Source organism: Mustela lutreola, chromosome 3 (genome assembly GCF_030435805.1).
Source record: "Mustela lutreola isolate mMusLut2 chromosome 3, mMusLut2.pri, whole genome shotgun sequence".
Classification (NCBI taxonomy): Eukaryota; Metazoa; Chordata; class Mammalia; order Carnivora; family Mustelidae; genus Mustela; species Mustela lutreola.
The window spans coordinates 14,750,895-14,769,737 of record NC_081292.1 but is presented as its reverse complement, the minus strand read 5'-3'; positions in this window follow the sequence as shown (position 1 = coordinate 14,769,737).

Below are 18,843 nucleotides of genomic sequence, written 5' to 3'. Positions count from 1 at the left end.
AAAATGCATGTATTTTTATCAGCAGATTTAACTTAATTTTTGTTTGTGTGGTTTTTTTTTTTTTTAAAGATTGTATTTATTAATTTGAGAGAGAGAGAGAGAGAGAGAGAACATGAGCAGGGAGGAAGGCAGAGGAGGAGGAGAAGCAGACTCTCTGCTTCTGGGATGCTGTTTCTGGCTAGATCCTGATCCCAGGACCCGAGGATTGTGATTTGAGGCAAAGGCAGATGTTTAACTGACTGACTCACCCAGGTGACCCTGTTTGCCTTTCTAGTAGCAAAGAAAAAAATTACTGGTTATGAACTTCCAAGAGAAAAATTAGTCATTTTTCTCACTCGATTTCTGAACTTCCATCACTCTGCGCAATTAAATTGAACCTCAACTGGTGTATGAAACCTGTTTCTAGCAATACCTGAACAGAGCTTTTTTACTTGATGCTTTTTAAAGGCAGCATAAAGACCTAGTTAAGAATGACTAATTTAATATAGAAGATCGACTATGGTTTACTTTAGCACAATGGTACCATCTCACGGCACAGATGACACAATTGGATGATACCTCCTGTCTTCTCCCTCGGGTGATGGCGAGTCCTTCAGTAAACACATTACAGCTAACATCGGTTTCTTGTTCCTACCTGGATGTTCACACTGATTCATGTCTGATTCTTTCTGTTTTCCTGACTCTTTTCTGTGTTTCATACTTGTCTCTGCCAGATGTGCCAAATAATTCTGCTTCATGAAAGCATGACTTTATACCTGTATTGAAAATCTAGCTCCAAGGCACCTGGGTGGCTCAGTCTGTTAAGCTTCTGCCTTCTGCTCAGGTCATGATCTCAGTGTCCTGGAATCGAGTCCCGTGTCAGGCTCCCTGCTCAGCAGAAAGCCCAAGTCTTCCTCTCCTTCTACCCCTCCCTGCTGTTTGTGCGTGCTCTCTCTCTCTCTCTCTCTCTCAAATACATAAATTTAAAAAAAAAAAATCTAGCTCCAGAGAATTTTTAAACGCTTTGTCTGTAATTTCCTGTAGTATACTCATTATGAACAGAATCTTCAATTATTGCATTTCTTAGCCATTCATGTTCCCACTGCCTACTGCACATATCAATGAAATTGCCCAAAAATGAAGTTTTGGGTTTCTTGTTCTCCTCCAGAGTACATTCGGCAAAATCGCAGTGCTAAAACTCCTTGTTATCTAGGAATAGTGTCTTCTCTGTATAGGAAAAGGAGTGTTCTAAAGGCTGGTTGGCTTTTGATGAAAAGAAAAAAAAAGTCCAATTTCATGCTATTTGAAAAAAAGAATCTATTTCACCGGGTCAAAGGTTATTTACACTATACCAATTCCTGTGTCACACTGTTAAAATAATTCCCAGTTGCAACAATCTCAAGATTTTCCCTTTAGTTATGTTATGCTTGTTTAGGATGGTACAAATGAACTTAATAATGTCCATTTTGAATATTTGTAACAGCTTTCCTTTTTCTTATGTTTCTTTCATATGCTTCAAAAATATGAGGCCACTGGAGCAGTGAATTCTGGGTAGATGAGATATTATTCTATCTTCCACTCATTTGTGTGGCTTCATTAAGCAGTTATAGTTTAAAATCACAGATGCCACGATTTGGGGGAAAAGAATTTTGCTTTATACTTTGGAGAACACAAGAGAAGCAAACTCCCTGCTCTCAAGTTGCTCAAGGCACATATGGAAAACCTAGGTGCAGCTACATGCAAAATTAAATGACAGTTCCAAATTTTTGAAATACAAGACATACAGGAAATCTTGTGAAAAATGATTGGGGTAGGCAGTGTGAAGAAATGGAGCCCCAAAATGGGCTGAGAAATCTTTTCCAGGAACACTGCCTGCATATAACTACTGTAGCCTAAAAAAAATCTCAATGCTTAAACCCCATGACTGTGTTTATACCCAAAGGTGTGGAAAGCACTTTGTTTTTTGAAATGCAATAGGGCATGCTGTCTAGTTTGATACTCTATCTCCTTATTTAAATCCTAGCTTACCATCCTTGCACTCTGCTCTCTTTTTCTCTGTAAGGAAGCTCATCTGCTTCCTAGAACTCCAGTCCTTCGCTTCTGTTGCTGCCTCCTCACTTGTGATGCAAGCGATAAGGGACTGGCTCCCCATTCGGACTCTGAACAAGGGTATTGGCCAATATGCACTTCTCTGCCCAGATTGTAAGTGAATGAGGAGCAATGGACTAGGGAGAGCATCTCCAAACGCACCCAAAACTGTCATTGGATTGTACGTGGCCTCGGAAGAAAATTGTTGCAGATACAGCTCAGCATGTTACTAGTTTGAGACCAGACCAGAGCAACTTTAGCTACGCCCACAGGAACAGTTAAAGAAGAAACATTGAACGAAAAGGAAGACTTGCAGCCGTATTAAGGGAAAGTTGTCCTTGTCTTTAGCTGGAGGTATCACATTCTAATTTGTCCTTTTACTCTCTCATATATAATACACCACCTTTCTCTTGGAAAATGACACTGTAGCCATTGGTATTGTTTTCATCAATCAAGGTGAGCCAACCCATATGGTTTTCAAGGGGGTGAACACACCCGGCACAAGGGCTAAAATGTAATTATGCAATCATGAGTAGGGGAAGAAATGGGTGCATTTCTGGATGGCTGTGTTCTCTAGATGGAAGCCAAACCCTGGAGCTAGGACTTAATGCTCCAGCATCCGTATCTCTTTGGGACCACTCCTTATCCTTGTTTGAAAGCATGGACCGAGAAGTGAAACTTAAGCTCCTTTGACAAAATCCTGTTTAATTAGGCCTCTTGCTTATCTGCAGGCATAAGCCAGCCTCCCCAGAGCTGAAACTTACATAGTTGGGAGATAGAAATTTATTTCCTCCCTCTTGTTCATGGCCCAGGAACTCGAACTTGAACTGGACCTTAAAGGATGGATAGAGTAAATGTCATTTTCAGAAATAGTTTGTCTATCCTAAGGTTAAATAACTATTCACTTACATTTTTTTCTTTTACTTCTGTTTACAAAATAATTGAATCTCTTTTTGTGTAAAATAAGGTTTTAATGCTATCCCTTGCAATCTATTAGTCTAACTGGTCCACTCACATTTATTGAATGCTTTAGCAAATGAATGAGACATTTTTATAATATGTAATGCTTTTATGTAGAGTTGAGAGTGTACTTAGACTTTCCAACCTCTTTCATTATTTGTTGATTAGTCTTTATACCTGCACCATAGTTTTGATATTTTAAACTCAGTTTCTTTTCTTTTCTTCTTTTTTTTTTTTTTTTTTTTTGTGGGCAGGGCAGGGACAGAAGGAGAAGTAGAAAGAGAATCTTTAAAACACACACACACACACACACACACACATACACACACACACACACATATATATACACACACACACACTATATATATATATATATATATATTCAAATTAATGTATAATGTATTACTTGTTTCAGGGGTACAGGTCTGTGATACATCAGTCTTACACAATTCACAGTGCTCCCCATAGCACATACCCTCCCCAGTGTCCATGACCCAGCCACCCCATCCCTCCCAAACCCCTACACTCCAGCAACCCTCAGTTTGTTTTCTGAGATTAAGAGTAAAAGAATCTTAAACAGGCCCTACACCCAGCTCAAAGCCTGATTCGGGGCTTGATCTCAGGGCCCTGAGATCTTGACCTGAGCCAAAATCAAGAGGCAGGCACTTAACCAACTAAGCCACCCAGGCGCCCCTTAACTTCTTAACCTCTGCACTACTGGCATATCGGGTCAGATAATTCTTTGTTGTGGAGAGAAGTCCTGGGCACTGTGGGATACTTAGTGACACCTTAGGCTTTGCCCTCTTAGATGTCCTGCCCCCACTGCAACTCAGTAGCAAATATCCTCTGGGAGACAAAATTGCCCACAGTTGAGAATTACTATTTTAGCCTAATGATACATTTTATATATTAGATAAGACAAACCTACTCCTTAACAATGTTTGGATGAAGTTCTGAGGCATTGCTATCTCATTCATTTTAATCAGGCTCTGGTACTTTATTTAAAGGAGCAGCAGTGTGTAATAACAAGATGAATTACGTGATCAAGAACTGAAACTCATTATGATCATATGATTATTTTTTTCTCCCTCTTTCCTTCTCTGCTTAGAACCTAGGAGTGGAGGAGTAACTTGGAGCATAAAGTCATTGTATCCTGAGATCTTTTTGACAAAAGTTCACTCCATAAATATAACGTTATGCATGATCATGAAGAAAAGATGTTCCTTTTTCTTTTGCCTCAGGAAGTATCTATGAGGGACTTAAATCACTCAGAAAGGGTATGGACTAGGAGGTGTCAGTAAGGCTGGGCAAGCTCAGGTGGACAAATTATCTGGACAAGAGGAAAGACCGTCCAGACCAGTATTGGAGAACATGTAACAGACATGCTAACATAAGTTAGCAGAAATATGCCAAAAGAAAATGATGGAAAATCCAGAGGCTAATGGCATCAGAGAAAATGACGTGCATGTATAACCCGTCTCCAGCTTCTGAGCTAAGTTCCAGAACAGAGAAAGAAGTCATGGGAGACTAAGAAAAATATGACAGCTCTAATAAGTTTTACAGGAACCACAGGATTGAAATGAGAAGCTGGCTCAAGAAACATATCAGAGATTCAATTACTTGGGGGTAGAGAATGAGATTCTAGAAGATCAGTAGCAAATATTTCTTTATTCCGTATCTTTATGCATTAGATGGGTATGCTTTCATCACATCACAGGTGAGAGTTTATCTATGAAATTGACAAATAGTTTTTGAGCACCTACAGCCGTTGGTACTGGGAGATGGAAATTTTGTCACCAAAATAGAAAAACATCTTGCTGTCATACTGTTTATATTCTAATAGAAGAAGAGAAGCAATAAACACAATAAATTGATAACTACATAGTATGTTAGAAGGGAATAAGTGATAAGAAAAAATGGTGCGGTGTATAAAGGCTTGGAAGTGCTGAGTGTCAATTCAAAGTAAATACAGACTTAGATAAAGTGAGACTTTATTTAAAAAGACTATTCCAATGGGTAGAATGCTCTGACCCCAGAAAGCTGTATCTTAAAATTTAACAAAAAATAAAAGGCTAAAAAAAAAAAAATAAAAGGCTTTTCTTTTATGAGGGGGTGGGCAGAATTAGCAGGAAGTCTGTAGGGGAGTAGGACAAGTGGATGGGGTGGGCAGTGGCATCTTTGGGGCACTGCTAGCAGATTCTCAGAATGAGCTGTTTAGGGGTGGGTGTTCTGCACTGTTGTGGTATAATGTTTGCTTAAACTTGAGGACAAGCCGATATTTAGGGGTGTATGTGGAGGGGAGGAGGCCGACTGAAGTTTATTTGGTCAAGGGAAGTTCAGTAGGTATACCATGGACAATTTTGCGCACTTGGGCATAGGGAAGAGCATTATGGTATGATGTCAAATAAAGTGGTCAATGATGGGGTCATTGGCATATTGTCAGAGTTGAAGTAAGTGGAGAAGCAAAGACTTCAGAGCAATGAGGGAACCAATAGCCGATACTGAGAGAAAAGCCTTTCTGGCGGAAGGAAATCTAGCACAAAGCGTTGAGGTGGGCGTATAGCTGTTGTGTTTGAAAAAAAAGCACAACGGATTATATTTTCCAAAGATTATCTCCATCATATTTCACATCCCACATGCTTTTTTTTTTTTTTTTTTTTTTGCAATGTAATCTTGCCACATTCCCATGAGCAGGGAGAGTTTATTTCTCCGTGTCCTTAAATCCTGTCACGTTCTGTGACTGCTGACATCAATAGAATACAGCAGAAATGTCACCGTGCCAGTTTCTAGGTATGGCCCTTTCTTAACTGGCAGAAAATGTCCTGGTTCCTGGCACACTTGCTCTTGGCACACTGCCTCCCAGAACATGGACTCCCCTGGTGCCGCACTGTGAGAAGGCTGAGGTGCCCCAAGAGGCTATAGGGAGGTGCTCTGGTCTGCAGCCTTAGCTAAGCCCCAGCTAATCCAAGCATCAACTGAGTCATTATAGTTTTGAGAAACTGTAATTCTAGTCATCTTGGGCACCCAGATTTTGGGGCCAGTAGATCGCTTCAGATCTGGCTGAACGTGGTCTGCAACCATACAAGAAACCTTAAGCAAGAATGCCTCGCTGAAGTCAATCAACTTATAGAGCAACGAGAAGATAATAAATTGTATTAAGCCACTTAATTTGGGGGTAGTTACTTATGGGACAATAGATGACTGAGATAAATAGCAAGGATGACATTGTAGGGAGAGGGAACTGGGCCACAGGGAGACTAATCCACAGGGAAATGAAGTTGGAAAGGTACATTGAAAATCCAGTTGGGTATTGCCTCACAAAAGCTTTTGAATTTTGCTCTGAGTGAGGTGGAGGCCTGGTGCAGTGTTGTGAAAGCATGGTGATATGATCTGAGGAACATTCTGGAAGGATCTCCCTGGCTGCTGTGGGGGAATCAACCACAGCTACTGTTGTAACAATCCGGGCAAACAATGATGGCGGCTCAGATCAGGCTGGCTAGAGGGATGGGAGATGAGAAGTTGTTGGCATCTGTGTGTATTTTGGAGGTAGAGCACAAAAGTCTTTCCGGATGGATTGGGACGTGAGAGAATGACAGTGACAAGATGCCTGTGATACAGGAAGAACGATGTTCCCGCTCTTAACTGAGCTGAGGAACGCTACTGGAGGCGCAGGCACAGAGAGGGAAACTGAGAGCTCAGCTCCGGATATGTTTCATCTGGACCATGGGTTGTACATCTCTGTGAACATACCAAGTAGGCAGTAGGACATTATGGGTTTGGAGTTAGTGAAGATATCAGGGCTGGAGTTGTACATATGGGAGTTCTCAGCACATGGGTGCTTCGAAGTTATGAACTAATGAGATCGCCAAGGGAGTGAGTGTTGAGAAGAGGACAGGAGAGGAGAGAAGAGGAGAGGAGGGGAGAGGGGAGGAGGGGCGGGAGGGGAGGGGAGGAGAGAAGGGAAGGGAAGGGACTGAGCCCGAGGCATTGCAAGGTCAAGAGGCTGGGACAAGACAAAGGGACGAACAATCAGGCTGAGGAGAAGGCAGTGACATACAGAGGAATTGGATGTCCTCAAGTCTGCAAAGGAGGTGTTTCCAGTGGAAAGGAGCCAGCAGCTGGGTCAGTGCTGCTGCTGTCAAGTAAGGAGAGAACTGAAACTGACCTTGGTAGTAAGCAATGTGGTTTCAGCAAGTGATCTTACTTTCTCTCTGTTTCTCCCCATACACAACACAGTAGTTATTGAGCATTAATATATGCCACATATGTCATAGATTTGGGGATATTAAGGTAAGTTAAATGTTCCCTTAAGGAGTTTACAACCATCCAATTGATTGAATGATATTCACTGCATAATTCCTATGCATAAGACACTCTGCTAAATACTATGAAGGATATAAATGTTGGATGGGATATATGTTTAACCTAATTGGAAATCTAGGCAGAAACACACAGACTGGTACATTGCAGTACAAGTAAAGCCCATAGAAAATGTCCTAATGAAGTGTAAGTTCTCAATAAATGGTGGTATCTATTGTATGATGAAGAGATAGATTGTCTAAGTCGGAAAAATCTGGAAAAGCTTCACAAAGGCACATGAATAGAAAAAATGCAGGGGTGGGGAGCCTGTGGCGTGGGCATTGGAGGTCAATTATTAGGCAATCGTGGAGAAGTCAGAAAATGAATGTGAAAACTCAGGGTGACACCAGGGATGAACCTGGAAGATATAATTCTAAGTGAAGTAAGCCAGTCACCGAAGGAGAAATACTGTGTGATTCCACTTTCAGGAGGAACCTAAAGTAGTCAAACCTGTAGAAGAATGGTGGCCACCAGAGGCTGGCAGAAGGAACGGAGAGTTGCTATTGACCGGGAATCGAGTTCCCATTATATGAGACGTTAAGTTCTAGACATCTGCCTACCATTAATAATACCGTATTGTACACTTAAAAAGTTGTTAAAAGGGTAAATTTCATTCTGAATCTTCTATAGCTTAGAAAACAACAGAAAGCAGTGCCTGGGTGGCTCACTCAGTTAAGCTTCTGACTCTTGATTTCAGCTCAGATCACGGTCTTGGGGTTGTGGAATTGAGCCTCGAGCCCTGCTCTGCACTCAGGGTGTAGTCTGCTTGAAATTCTCTCCCTCTCTCTCTTTCTTTCTGCCTCTGCCGCTGCTCACGTGTGCATGTTCTCTCTCTAAAACAAATAAATAATTTAAAAAATAAAAAAAAAGTATGAATTGAAAAAAGTAAGTGGAGATACCTCAAGAAAAATTGGGACTATTGTCCATGACTTTGAGTTTTGACTTTTTTTCTGTGCTATAGCAGGGTTGGAGTCTGGAGGATGAGGAAGTTTTGGACCAGTGGATGCATCACAAATTTCTGTTTTAGGGTCGTTGATCTGGTGGGGAAAGTTAGGATGGGGTGTAGTTGGGGGGTGATAGCACTCAGACATATTATCACTGAAATGGACTGATATTTAGTATAATACAGGTATTTTAAAAAGTTTTTCAAACCTGTGGAGACTTTAATTCTTCATAAATACATGTGCTCTTGAGCATTTAGGGTGAGGTGTGTGCGTGTGTATGTGTGTGTGTGTGTTGGATGAACATCTATTTCTTAAAGCATTCCTTCCTATATACTCAGTTTTTTGCTGCCAGCCAATAGGCTCCCTTTCCTTCACTTTCTAACTATCACTAATGCTGAAGAGTTTAATCCAATGCTTGGGGTTTCCTTATGTGCTACAGCAAAAAGGGCTTATCTGGTCTTTGGATTTATTTTTCCAGTGGTGTGCTAGTTATGCAATTATCTCACCCGCAAACATTGCTATTTCAGTGTCTTCTGTTTTGATTCTCACACCGCTTTTTAAAATGTAAAGTCTGAACATGGTGCTCAGCACATATGATATTCTCTAAAATAATCACTCATTCTTATATTCTTTTTCTCAGGTGTGTGGAAACATTGTCCAGTAAATCTGTTAGACTTAGATGTTTTTTATTTTTAAGTTGCTATAAAACTTTTATGTTGTTTAAATCTCTTGATTTTGTCCTGTATCTTAAAAAACTTTTTCTTCCCATTTTTATTCACTTAAAAACATTTACCAAGCATTTATTATGTGGGAAGCCAGAATCTGAACATAACCTACCACCCATCCCCATAAAGGTCTCAATCCACTAGGGGAGTCAAACACAGAAATAAATTACTTTAGATAAAATAAAACAATAGATCTTATACAGGTACAAGTAAATTACTAGATTTCTCATTTCTCATTCCAAATGTTATTGTTACACTTTTTAGTGTTTTGTACAATGTCCAAATTCAAATATATAAACTCTAAGATTTTTTCCAAAACACTATAAATATTGTTACCATATTAGCATATAAATTTTGTCTTTTCATTGTCTTAGTCATGGTTTCAATTTTTTTCCTTTTTACTTTTTATTACTCATGATTTTGGGTTATCATCTTCCTTCCCCATTTTTTATGGCTTTTAAATATTTACTTATTTAATACATATTTGAGGGTAAGTTTTTATGTTAGTGGTAGTAATGACATGACTTACTATATTTTTGCCCTTAATTACTCTTCTGGCACTATTACCTATACTTTGAATGCCTGTTTTCATTTTGTTACCATTACATATCTTTGTAGGTGTATGAGTCCAAGGCAGGCCACCCCAAAATGTGCCACTTTGGTATATTACTTATTTTGTATTAAACTTAGTTTAGAGTCAGCTTGTGTAGGAAGGACACTCTGCCCCACATTTTGTCCCCCCCAAAGCAGGAAATAAATCCCTCTTGCAAAAAGTGTCCTCTCTGAACCAGGAGGTAAAAGGACATCCTTATCACGAGAGATGGGAAATTTAGAGCAGAGAAAATTCTTGAGGGATTTTTTTATTTATTAAAATTTTATTTATTAAAATTTAGAGGAGGAAAATTTCCTCCTCTACATAGGCTGCAATTAGTTGTGGTTTTTTTTTTTTTTTTTTTTGTTTTTTTTTTTGAAATTTAGAAGAGGCTCTTTTTAGCAGAAATCACAAGTGAAAGTTGTATATCAGTTACATTTTGGATTTTCTCTTTTTTTCTACAAGTTTACTGTTCCTGTTCCCAGTGTTTTCTTTTCACGTATTTATATTACAGGCCACAGATGCTTTTAAACCCTTCTTTCCTCTCTTAAATTCATTTGGAAGATAACTCTAGGTCATCTCACTTTCCTTCTATCTTAAAATATTAAAAATAATAAAATTATTAAGTTAAATTAATTAAAAAATTGAAATATTAAAAATAAAAAGAACTCTTTTTTCCCCTTCTATTTTTTTTTAAAACCAGCATACTACTTCTCTACTCTCTGAGAAACCACTTCTCTACTGTCGGAGGCAGTAGACCGTGTCAATAGACCCTGTTGATTTTAACTCAAGTAACTGCAAGTGCTCTTGGGGACCTCCCAACCAACCCCACAGATGAGGAGCTACAGATCACTGAAAGATGGGGCTCAGCCAGTGATCATTTAAACTCTTCCAACTGTTCTATCTCCCACCCGGAGGACACACTACTTTCCCTCCTATCCCCAGGTCCTTTTCAACATCAGTGTCTTCTGCAGCACTGAACTCAACATTCCAGCTCACGGTGTGTACATAAAGGAATTCTGCAGAAAACACTGCCTGGCAGTGAAGGATATAGAGGTGAGAAAAGGAAAGGTTTTATTTACGACTAGTAGGAGGATCACTCTGGAAGTGCAATGGGGCTGATATCTGGCAATTAGCAGAGACTTGATGTGTTTGAGGTCTTATGGGTCCTGAGACAAGTGGGGCTATGAGATGGGGCGGTGGGGCAGGCACATTATCTCTGAGGCCAGTGAGCTGTTATCATTTCTCTGAATCGTGAATTCGAGAGTTAATCCTTGTGTCTTCTCAGAAAATCTGACATAGAAGTCAACAAATCTGAGAAAGTACGTTTTATGCTTTTTGTGGTTTGGAGCAAAGCAGAATATATGGGGGGGGGTGTAGGCTTAAGACTTCCAGCTCTGTTTTTGCAGAAAGGCTTTAGCTTGTCACACTCCTGAGCACCCAGTACACCCATACATGGCTGAGAGTCGGCTCTGCCCTACAGAGACACCAAGCCACCTCCCTAGAACGAATGCTACCAAACAAGGATGCAAATCATAGATACTGTCTTAACTCCCCAAAGCCAGAAATGGTCCCTGTACTTTCATGCCCATTAGCCTTGAAGTTAAAGGGAGAGATTATCTTGTGGTGTCTGTGAGTGATGGAGTGAAGTCTAGGACAACGTTTTGAAGAACTGTGTGTAGAGATGAGAAAAATATTAGCACACTGGCTTAAGTGCACAAACTATGGGCCTTGCGCTGCCCCCCGGAAATCTGAGGCTGCACCTTGTTTATTCCAGTTCCAGCTTGCAGCTCCTCAGTAGGAAGGCCATGTTCCCCCTTCCCTCAGCTTACCCACCTCCTCTTGTTTCTCCTGCAGGGGAAGGCATGACAATTCACAATTCTCAGAATAGTGAAAGTGGGGATTTCTACAACCACAGAGAGGAGAAGAATTCATAGCGATCCCTTGACCTAATGTAACTTTATTCTATTGTTCCCAGGCTACCTGTGGAAAAGGGATAGTTTTGGTTTTTGGTTGTGTGTGTGTGTGTGTGTGTGTGTGTTTTCTTTTGGTATGTGACAGTTTTGTTTTTTAAGTCTCTAATCTATCACACACTCATTCTTTTAAAAAAATCATAAAAATAAATAACTGGAAAAATTAAAAGCCATAATTAGATTCAACAGACATGAAATTTCTCTGCCAGACCTACTCTCGATTTCAGTACTCGTTTTTTCACAGATAGGTGATAAGTGTAAACTTGTTCTGGTTTGTGGACAGCCTTGGAGTACCACTTTCCAAAGTTAAACATCTAGAGAATAGAGTGGTTAACCTTCTTAAACACACTTGTATTGAAATCTCTCCTTGCTTCCTTCCTCCCTTCCTTCCCCTTCACTTCCTTTCCCCCTCCCACTCCCTTCCGGGCTACCTTCCCCTTCCGGTCTACCTTCCCCTTCCTCCCCCTCCCCCTCCCCTTCTATTCTTTCCTTTCCTTCTCTCTTACTTTCATTTTCTCTCTCTCTCTGATCTATCTATCATTTATTTGTCATCATCATCTATCTTTATTTTGTATTTTATTGTTCCATAGTTTCAAGCTGTCTACTTGAATCTTGTTCTGTTCTATTCCATTCTTTCTACATTGTATCGACTCCATTCCATTCTGAATTTGTTTAGCTTGTGGCCACAAGAGCGTCTCTTCCTTGTGGATCTCAGAACAATTGGGTAGCAGGTATGTGTGTATGATTTTGGTAATGCCTGTAACAGTGAACTATGATGTGTTAAAAATTTATGGGAAAGTAGTCACTTGATGACTGGTGAATGTTCCTTTCATATTTCATAATGCAGTTTTTTAAGTAAATAATAAAAGTCCCCTTAAAAAGTGAATCTTTCTATTTTAGGCTTGGACTCCTTTGTTCTTGATAGAAACCTTCGAGGGTTTTTTGGTTGTCAGAAATCGTTTTGGATATTCTTTGGTTATACCTTAAGATTTCACAAGGAAATGCCTAATTGACTAGTTTTCTTCAGGTGCTTTATCACTTCCTTTAAAAAAAATCAAGAGTGCTTTTTTTAAAAAAAATTATTTACTTGAGAGAGAAAGACAGAGAGAGAGAGAAAGAGAAAACATGAGCAGAGGGAAGAGGCAGAGGCAGAGGGAGAAGCAGGTTCTCTGTTGAGCAAGGAACCAGATTCTGGACTAGATCCCAGGACCCTGGGATCATGACCTGAGCAGAAGGCAGATGCCTAACCAACCAAGCCACCCAGGGGTCCTAAGAGTACTTACTCTTTAAGATGATATCTCACTTAGTTTTATTCCTGAACTATTTATTTTATTACTTTTATCTTTTAAGCAGTTACTAATATTTTTCAGTCTAGTGTATTGTGTGTTTTCTGTGTCCTACTAGGCCAAAATTAGCATATCTGGGATCTAATGCTCATGTGAGTGTTTTGTTTATCTTAGATTTGTGTTGATTTTTAGCTAACCCTGGATTTCTTACAGTCTAAGAGGTAAAATCTATAGTTTTTCATATTCTTGTATTTTTTATGTTACTTATGTTCCTCCTGGAACTGTGTAAGATTATGACCTTGCATTTGTAGGGGAAGAAGAAAATATTTCTCATGGGCTCCTGGGTGGCTCAATGGGTTAAGCCTCTGCCTTCAGCTCAGGTCATGATCTCAGGGTCCTGGGATGGACCCCCACTTCGGTCTCTCTGTTCATCAGGGAGCCTGCTTCCCCCTCTCTCTTTCTGCCTGCCCCTCAGCCTACTTGTGATCTCTCTCTTTATGTCAAATAAATAAATAAATAAATCTTAAAAAAATATTTTTCTTTCTATCCTTCTAGGTTTTCAGCTAGGGCTTGATGGGAGAAAAAAGGTACAAAGGCCAGATTTTTCTGTAGCTCATAGTCTAAAGGCAGGAGTCTTGAGACATATGGGGCATAACACTTATCCAGCTACCCCAAGGATTTCCTTTTAGGTTTTACCAATAGAGTTTTGCTCTGATGACTATAAATATCCCTCCAGCCCCATACTATTAGCAATCATCCCTCAAACATATGGCCCACTGGTATACATCAGAAGGGTCTCATGACTAATGTTTTACTAGACGGTAGTAAATAACCTTATCTTAATAGTAGCTAACACCTCAAGGTCCTGGAAACCTTGCTTCCAAATTCCTTAAGATTTAATGTTACCCTTAATCCCCACTAAAGAAAAAAAATATATAATCATTTACTCCTTTTAACCCCAGTGCAGCTCTTTCTGCCCCCAGGGTTCTGTCCCTGTGCTGTCAAAAAAGCACAGTTTTGCACTGAAAACTGCTCAAGAATTCTTTCTTGATCCTAGCTAGGTCACGACTCCACATCAGGGCTCTGTAAGAAAAGGCAGTCAATAAGAGAAAAACAAACACATTTCATTAACATGTTTACCTTGTGTATGCATTGGAGAAACTTGGGAATGAGTGACTCACATTCTTATTTAGAGGCTGGTCTGAGCAAGGAAAGACATTTTGGGGGAAGTGACAAGACAAAGGAAAAGGACACTGGGTCTCTACCAGCAACAAATTGTGTGGAAACAACTATGAGGTAAACTAAGTCTAGTCACCTCAGTTTGGTATGTGGATTTCTCTTGTGCTTCCAGCCTGGATAAGGAACTAAAATTGTCTCTGGTGATTAGCTTTTGTCCTCTCTGGTAGAGAGGGGAAGGGTGACACTTTGGCAAATTTATGTCTTACTTTTATGCAAATAGGAGAAGGGCAGAGAACATTTTTGTGTCTGCTCATTCTTAATTGCCTTCTTTCTGAAATAATCCATGTGCCAAACTGGCATATTTTAGAGTGGACAAACTTTGCTAAACTTCACATTTAAGGCAATGAGGTTTGAAAATTAGAGGAAGGTGTTTTTCTTTCAAAGTTGTTCTTAAGAAAAATAAATCAGAAAGTAATATTGATGCATATAGGAGATTTAATATCTGGGCTTTTTAAAACAGAGTGCAATGAGAATCACATCTCTGATTACACAAAACTAAGTACAGATCACAGAGCAAACATAGAAGCCAAAGACTCAGGAGAGGAGGGAGATGGAAATGATATAAAAACCTACTCTGAACTAGACATGGATTTAAAAAGAAAAGCAAATTCCTTTCTTGGATACCATAGTCTTCAGGTGCGTGGATTCTGGAACCAGACGACCTGGGTTTGGATTATCCGACATCATTTATATAATCGTCTTTGGGGTCCAGTAACCTTCTTAAGTGTGAGATACAGTGGTAATAATAATAATACACCTTCTTTATGGTATTTTAAGGATTAGATAAGTTAATACATTTAAATGTGTGAAATAGTGGTCTGGGAGCTATGAGTATGAAGATGGGTATGACATATTTTCCGCTCTTTGAGAGCCACCACTCTTATAAACAAAACATAAAACGGTGAGAGTTAAATGTTCTAAGACAGACAAATGGATGAGGAGACAGACATGAACAGACAGTGTGGGTGTCAGTGGTTATAGTCAGTAAGTGAAGAAACAGAGATATAAAGAGTTCGTGATTTATTTTTGATAGCAAGACTGGGGCTGAGAATATGACTCGAAGAGCCATCTCCAGGTAGAGAACTAGGGCTCTTTTCCCACTCAGGTCTCTATCGCTACTAGCTGTGCAAACTCTGGGAAGTGACTCAGACTCTCTGAGCCCAAGTTTGTGTATCTATAAAGCAGAGCGAATAATGGTACCCATTTCTGGAACTTGCTATGGGTATTGCAGGAGATGGTGTGTATAGAGAGCTTTATAGAATGCCTTGCTTGCAGCAAACATTCAATATATCTTGGTTTTTATTAATAGTCATATAAATGTTTTATTTCATTCCAGTACTGCTTGTGGAGAGCAGATTACGTACTTGGAGTCACATAGTCAAGATTAGTTCTATTTTTGTGTACATTTTTTTTTGTTTCCAGGTAGAGTGTATAAGAAAGAAACAATCAGAAATAACAAATATATAGAGAGAAATATGACCATTACAAAGCAAAGCCTTCCAGAAGTAATTAATTGCAAAATGAAGTGACTTGGGTTTTCCCCTTTCTCTTCAAGCTTCCACACGAGGCTCTGCCGTACTTCAAAACACTGCAACATATGAGCTTCACAAAGGAGAAGAGAAAAAAAAAAGGATTTCTGGACAATCCAGTCTGTATAAAATACCTAGGGCAATTCCTGATACCAAAAACTTGTTCACTGTAAGTTAAACTGAGTTTTCATGTGATTATTGAAAATGTCCACTGTGCCATCTTCACAAATACTCACTACCTCCAAACAAAGTAGGTCTGTCAACTTCAAGGTCGAAACAATACCAAAAAAGAGAAAATTTCTCTGGGTGGGGGTAATTTATGGTTCCATCTGCGACTCATTTTTAATAAAGTATCTAAAAATATATGCTTTTGAAGTTTTGGGCGAGTTTCAAAATGTGAAAAATTTAAATTTATGAAAGCTATTTATTTGGTTGTTGTTTTTGTTTGAAAGATAATTGTGAACTAAGTGATAGAGAGTGTCATTAAAAGCCAAGCGAATTGTGAACTAAGTGGATTGGGAGGGAGACAAACCATAAGTGACTCCTAATCTCACAAAACAAACTGAGGGTTGCTGGGGGGAGGGGGTTTGGGAGAAGGGGGTGGGATTATGGACATTGGGGAGGGTATGTGCTTTGGTGAGTGCTGTGAAGTGTGTAAACCTGGTGATTCACAGACCTGTACCCCTGGGGATAAAAATATATGTTTATAAAAAATAAAAAATTAAAAGTAAAAAAAAAAAAAAAGCCAAGTGAACTATGGGAAGCAAGGCTTCTGTTGAGAAAATCATGCTCCAGTCTTAGGGTGCAGAAGTGTCGTTCTGTAACCCGTTCAGCTGCCGATCCAACCTGTGTTCACTAAGCCCTGGGGTGGCGCACAGTCTGCACTGGCGTTGAAGGTACCAGTAAACACTGGTCAGGTTCCCACTGGAAAGACAAGACATACAGTCAGATGTCAACCCAATGACACCGTCCAAAGTCAATAAAAATCCCGTAATAAGGAATTACAGGGTAGAATGTGATGCATCCCAGAGGAAAGGCATAAGCGATAAGTTCTGTGCATTAAGGGCAAGAAGAAAACTCTGAGGTTTGCAGGCAGCTGGAAGACTTCATGGGAGAGGAGAGATCTTGGGCTGAAACTTGGTAGGAGTACAGTGTCAGGAGATCTATGAACATGGTGAGTTCCTGGGGTATAAGCAGGGGTTGGTGCCGTATAATGGGAGCAGGCAGGGGTATGTTTGGCACTCAGGACATCCACTGGGGCATCCCTTAGTATTCCTGGACTATGAGCTCATAAAACTTGGCAACTGGGGGCCCAGACTCCTCAGGGATGAGGGCAAGAAGTACCCACCAGAGCTCAAGGGGAATTTAAAAGAATGATAGGGAAGGGAGAGAATGGGTACCACCTGAGGTCTGAGATCCAAAAGCAGCACAGGAGATTAACTTATTCCACTAACCTTCCTCTCATAAATTTCTCCCCAGAAACTGTGACCATCTAGAAAATGGAAGACTAGGACAGAGGAGTGAACTTAATGTGCCCCGCACAGAGCACTTTGGATTCCTTTTACCAGCAACTAATCTCTTCCTTTTTGCCACAGAGGATTGTGCCTGGGCACTGGGGGCTCACATAGAGCAGCCTGTTGTTAATCCTGGGCGACTGTAGGACTGCAAGAGCCCTTCTCCATTGTCTTAAGACAAGAGCACCTCCAGAGTGTAATTTATACTCCAGAACTTTCTGCAGGATTAGGCTGCAGACAAGGGGGCTGCATGGACCTCACACCCTTTCTTGGCATCCTCCCACACCCTCCTCTGCTTCCATTCCTTCCTTCGGGGTTTCTTGGGGGAGGGGGCACTTCCTCAACCCACCCCTTGTCCTGGACTCCTCAATGCAGGATCTGCTTCTGAAAGGGTGGATGTAATCAGGGTTTCAAGGAGAGGATAAACATGTTTCATTTGCTTGAGAGAACTAGTCTCACTTGGGTACAAAAGGATAGAATGAAAATCTGAAGAAGAGTCTAGAAACCCAGCTGTTGCCTACTGCATGGCACACTGCAGACATTTAATGAAGTTCAAGAAATTCATAATTCTTTTTTCACAGTATATTGGTGGAGACAGCCTATTACAGATGAAGTTGCCTTGGCTCATCTGAAATGTGACCAAGTCTAAATTCTGTGAATGTATCTTGCAATTCAAAATGTGACTGTACGACGTGTAGGTTAGAGACACTGCCCATGTTGCTCACCCGTGTCTCCTGAGGACTTGGTGGTTCAGGATACTACATGCTACGAGAACTTGTGGTTTCTAAGAGCTTCCTCTGGCAAGCTATCAAGATTGGCCTGTTAGGTGGGCTGTAAATGCTGGGGAATTAATATCCTCAGAGCAGTTCTCATCTTTTGAGAGTTAGTGCTTGAAACAGCCCAGATTTCTCAGTTCTTCAGCTATCTCTGAGAGGTGTACTACACTGCCCCATGGAGGTTGAGAGGCATCTCTCACGGGTTCTCTCGGCTCTGGCCTCATGCCTCTTCCCATTCTCCATCCCCATGCTGATATTTGCTAGGATCTTACTCCAAGTCTCTTTGCAATGAATATTGTCGTCAGAATCTGCTTCCTTTTTTAATTTTTTTTTAAGATTTCATTTATTTATTTGAGAGACAGAGATCACAGGCAGGCAGAGAGAGAGGAGGAAGCAGGCTCCCTACCTAGCAGAGAGCCCAGTGTGGGGCTCGATCCCAGGATTCTGGGATCATGACCCCAGCCGAAGGCAGAAGTTTCAACCCACTGAGCCACCCAGGCACCCCAGAATCTGCTTCTTGGGAAACCCACATGAAGACAGACAGTTGGGACCTCAGAACTTTCATATTGCCATGGATGCTCTCCACGGAGATGCAGTTCCTTTAAAAGGCAGTTTACAAAAAAAAAAAAAAAAAAAAAAAAAAAAAAAAAAAAAGGGCGGTTTACCTGTGGTGCTGCTGAGCAGGTTCAGAGCACACTCTTCTGGAAAATGTTTCAGTCACTGTAACTCGTGTTTATGAACATGGTTAGTCAGGATAAAGATATTTTTTTTTCCTTTGACTCTGGTCTGAATAATCATGAGTGGTATTGGAAGCAGAATGTTTCAGCAGAAGAAAATCAAGGAAATTAAGGAAATCACAATCATTCCCGAAGTGGTGGG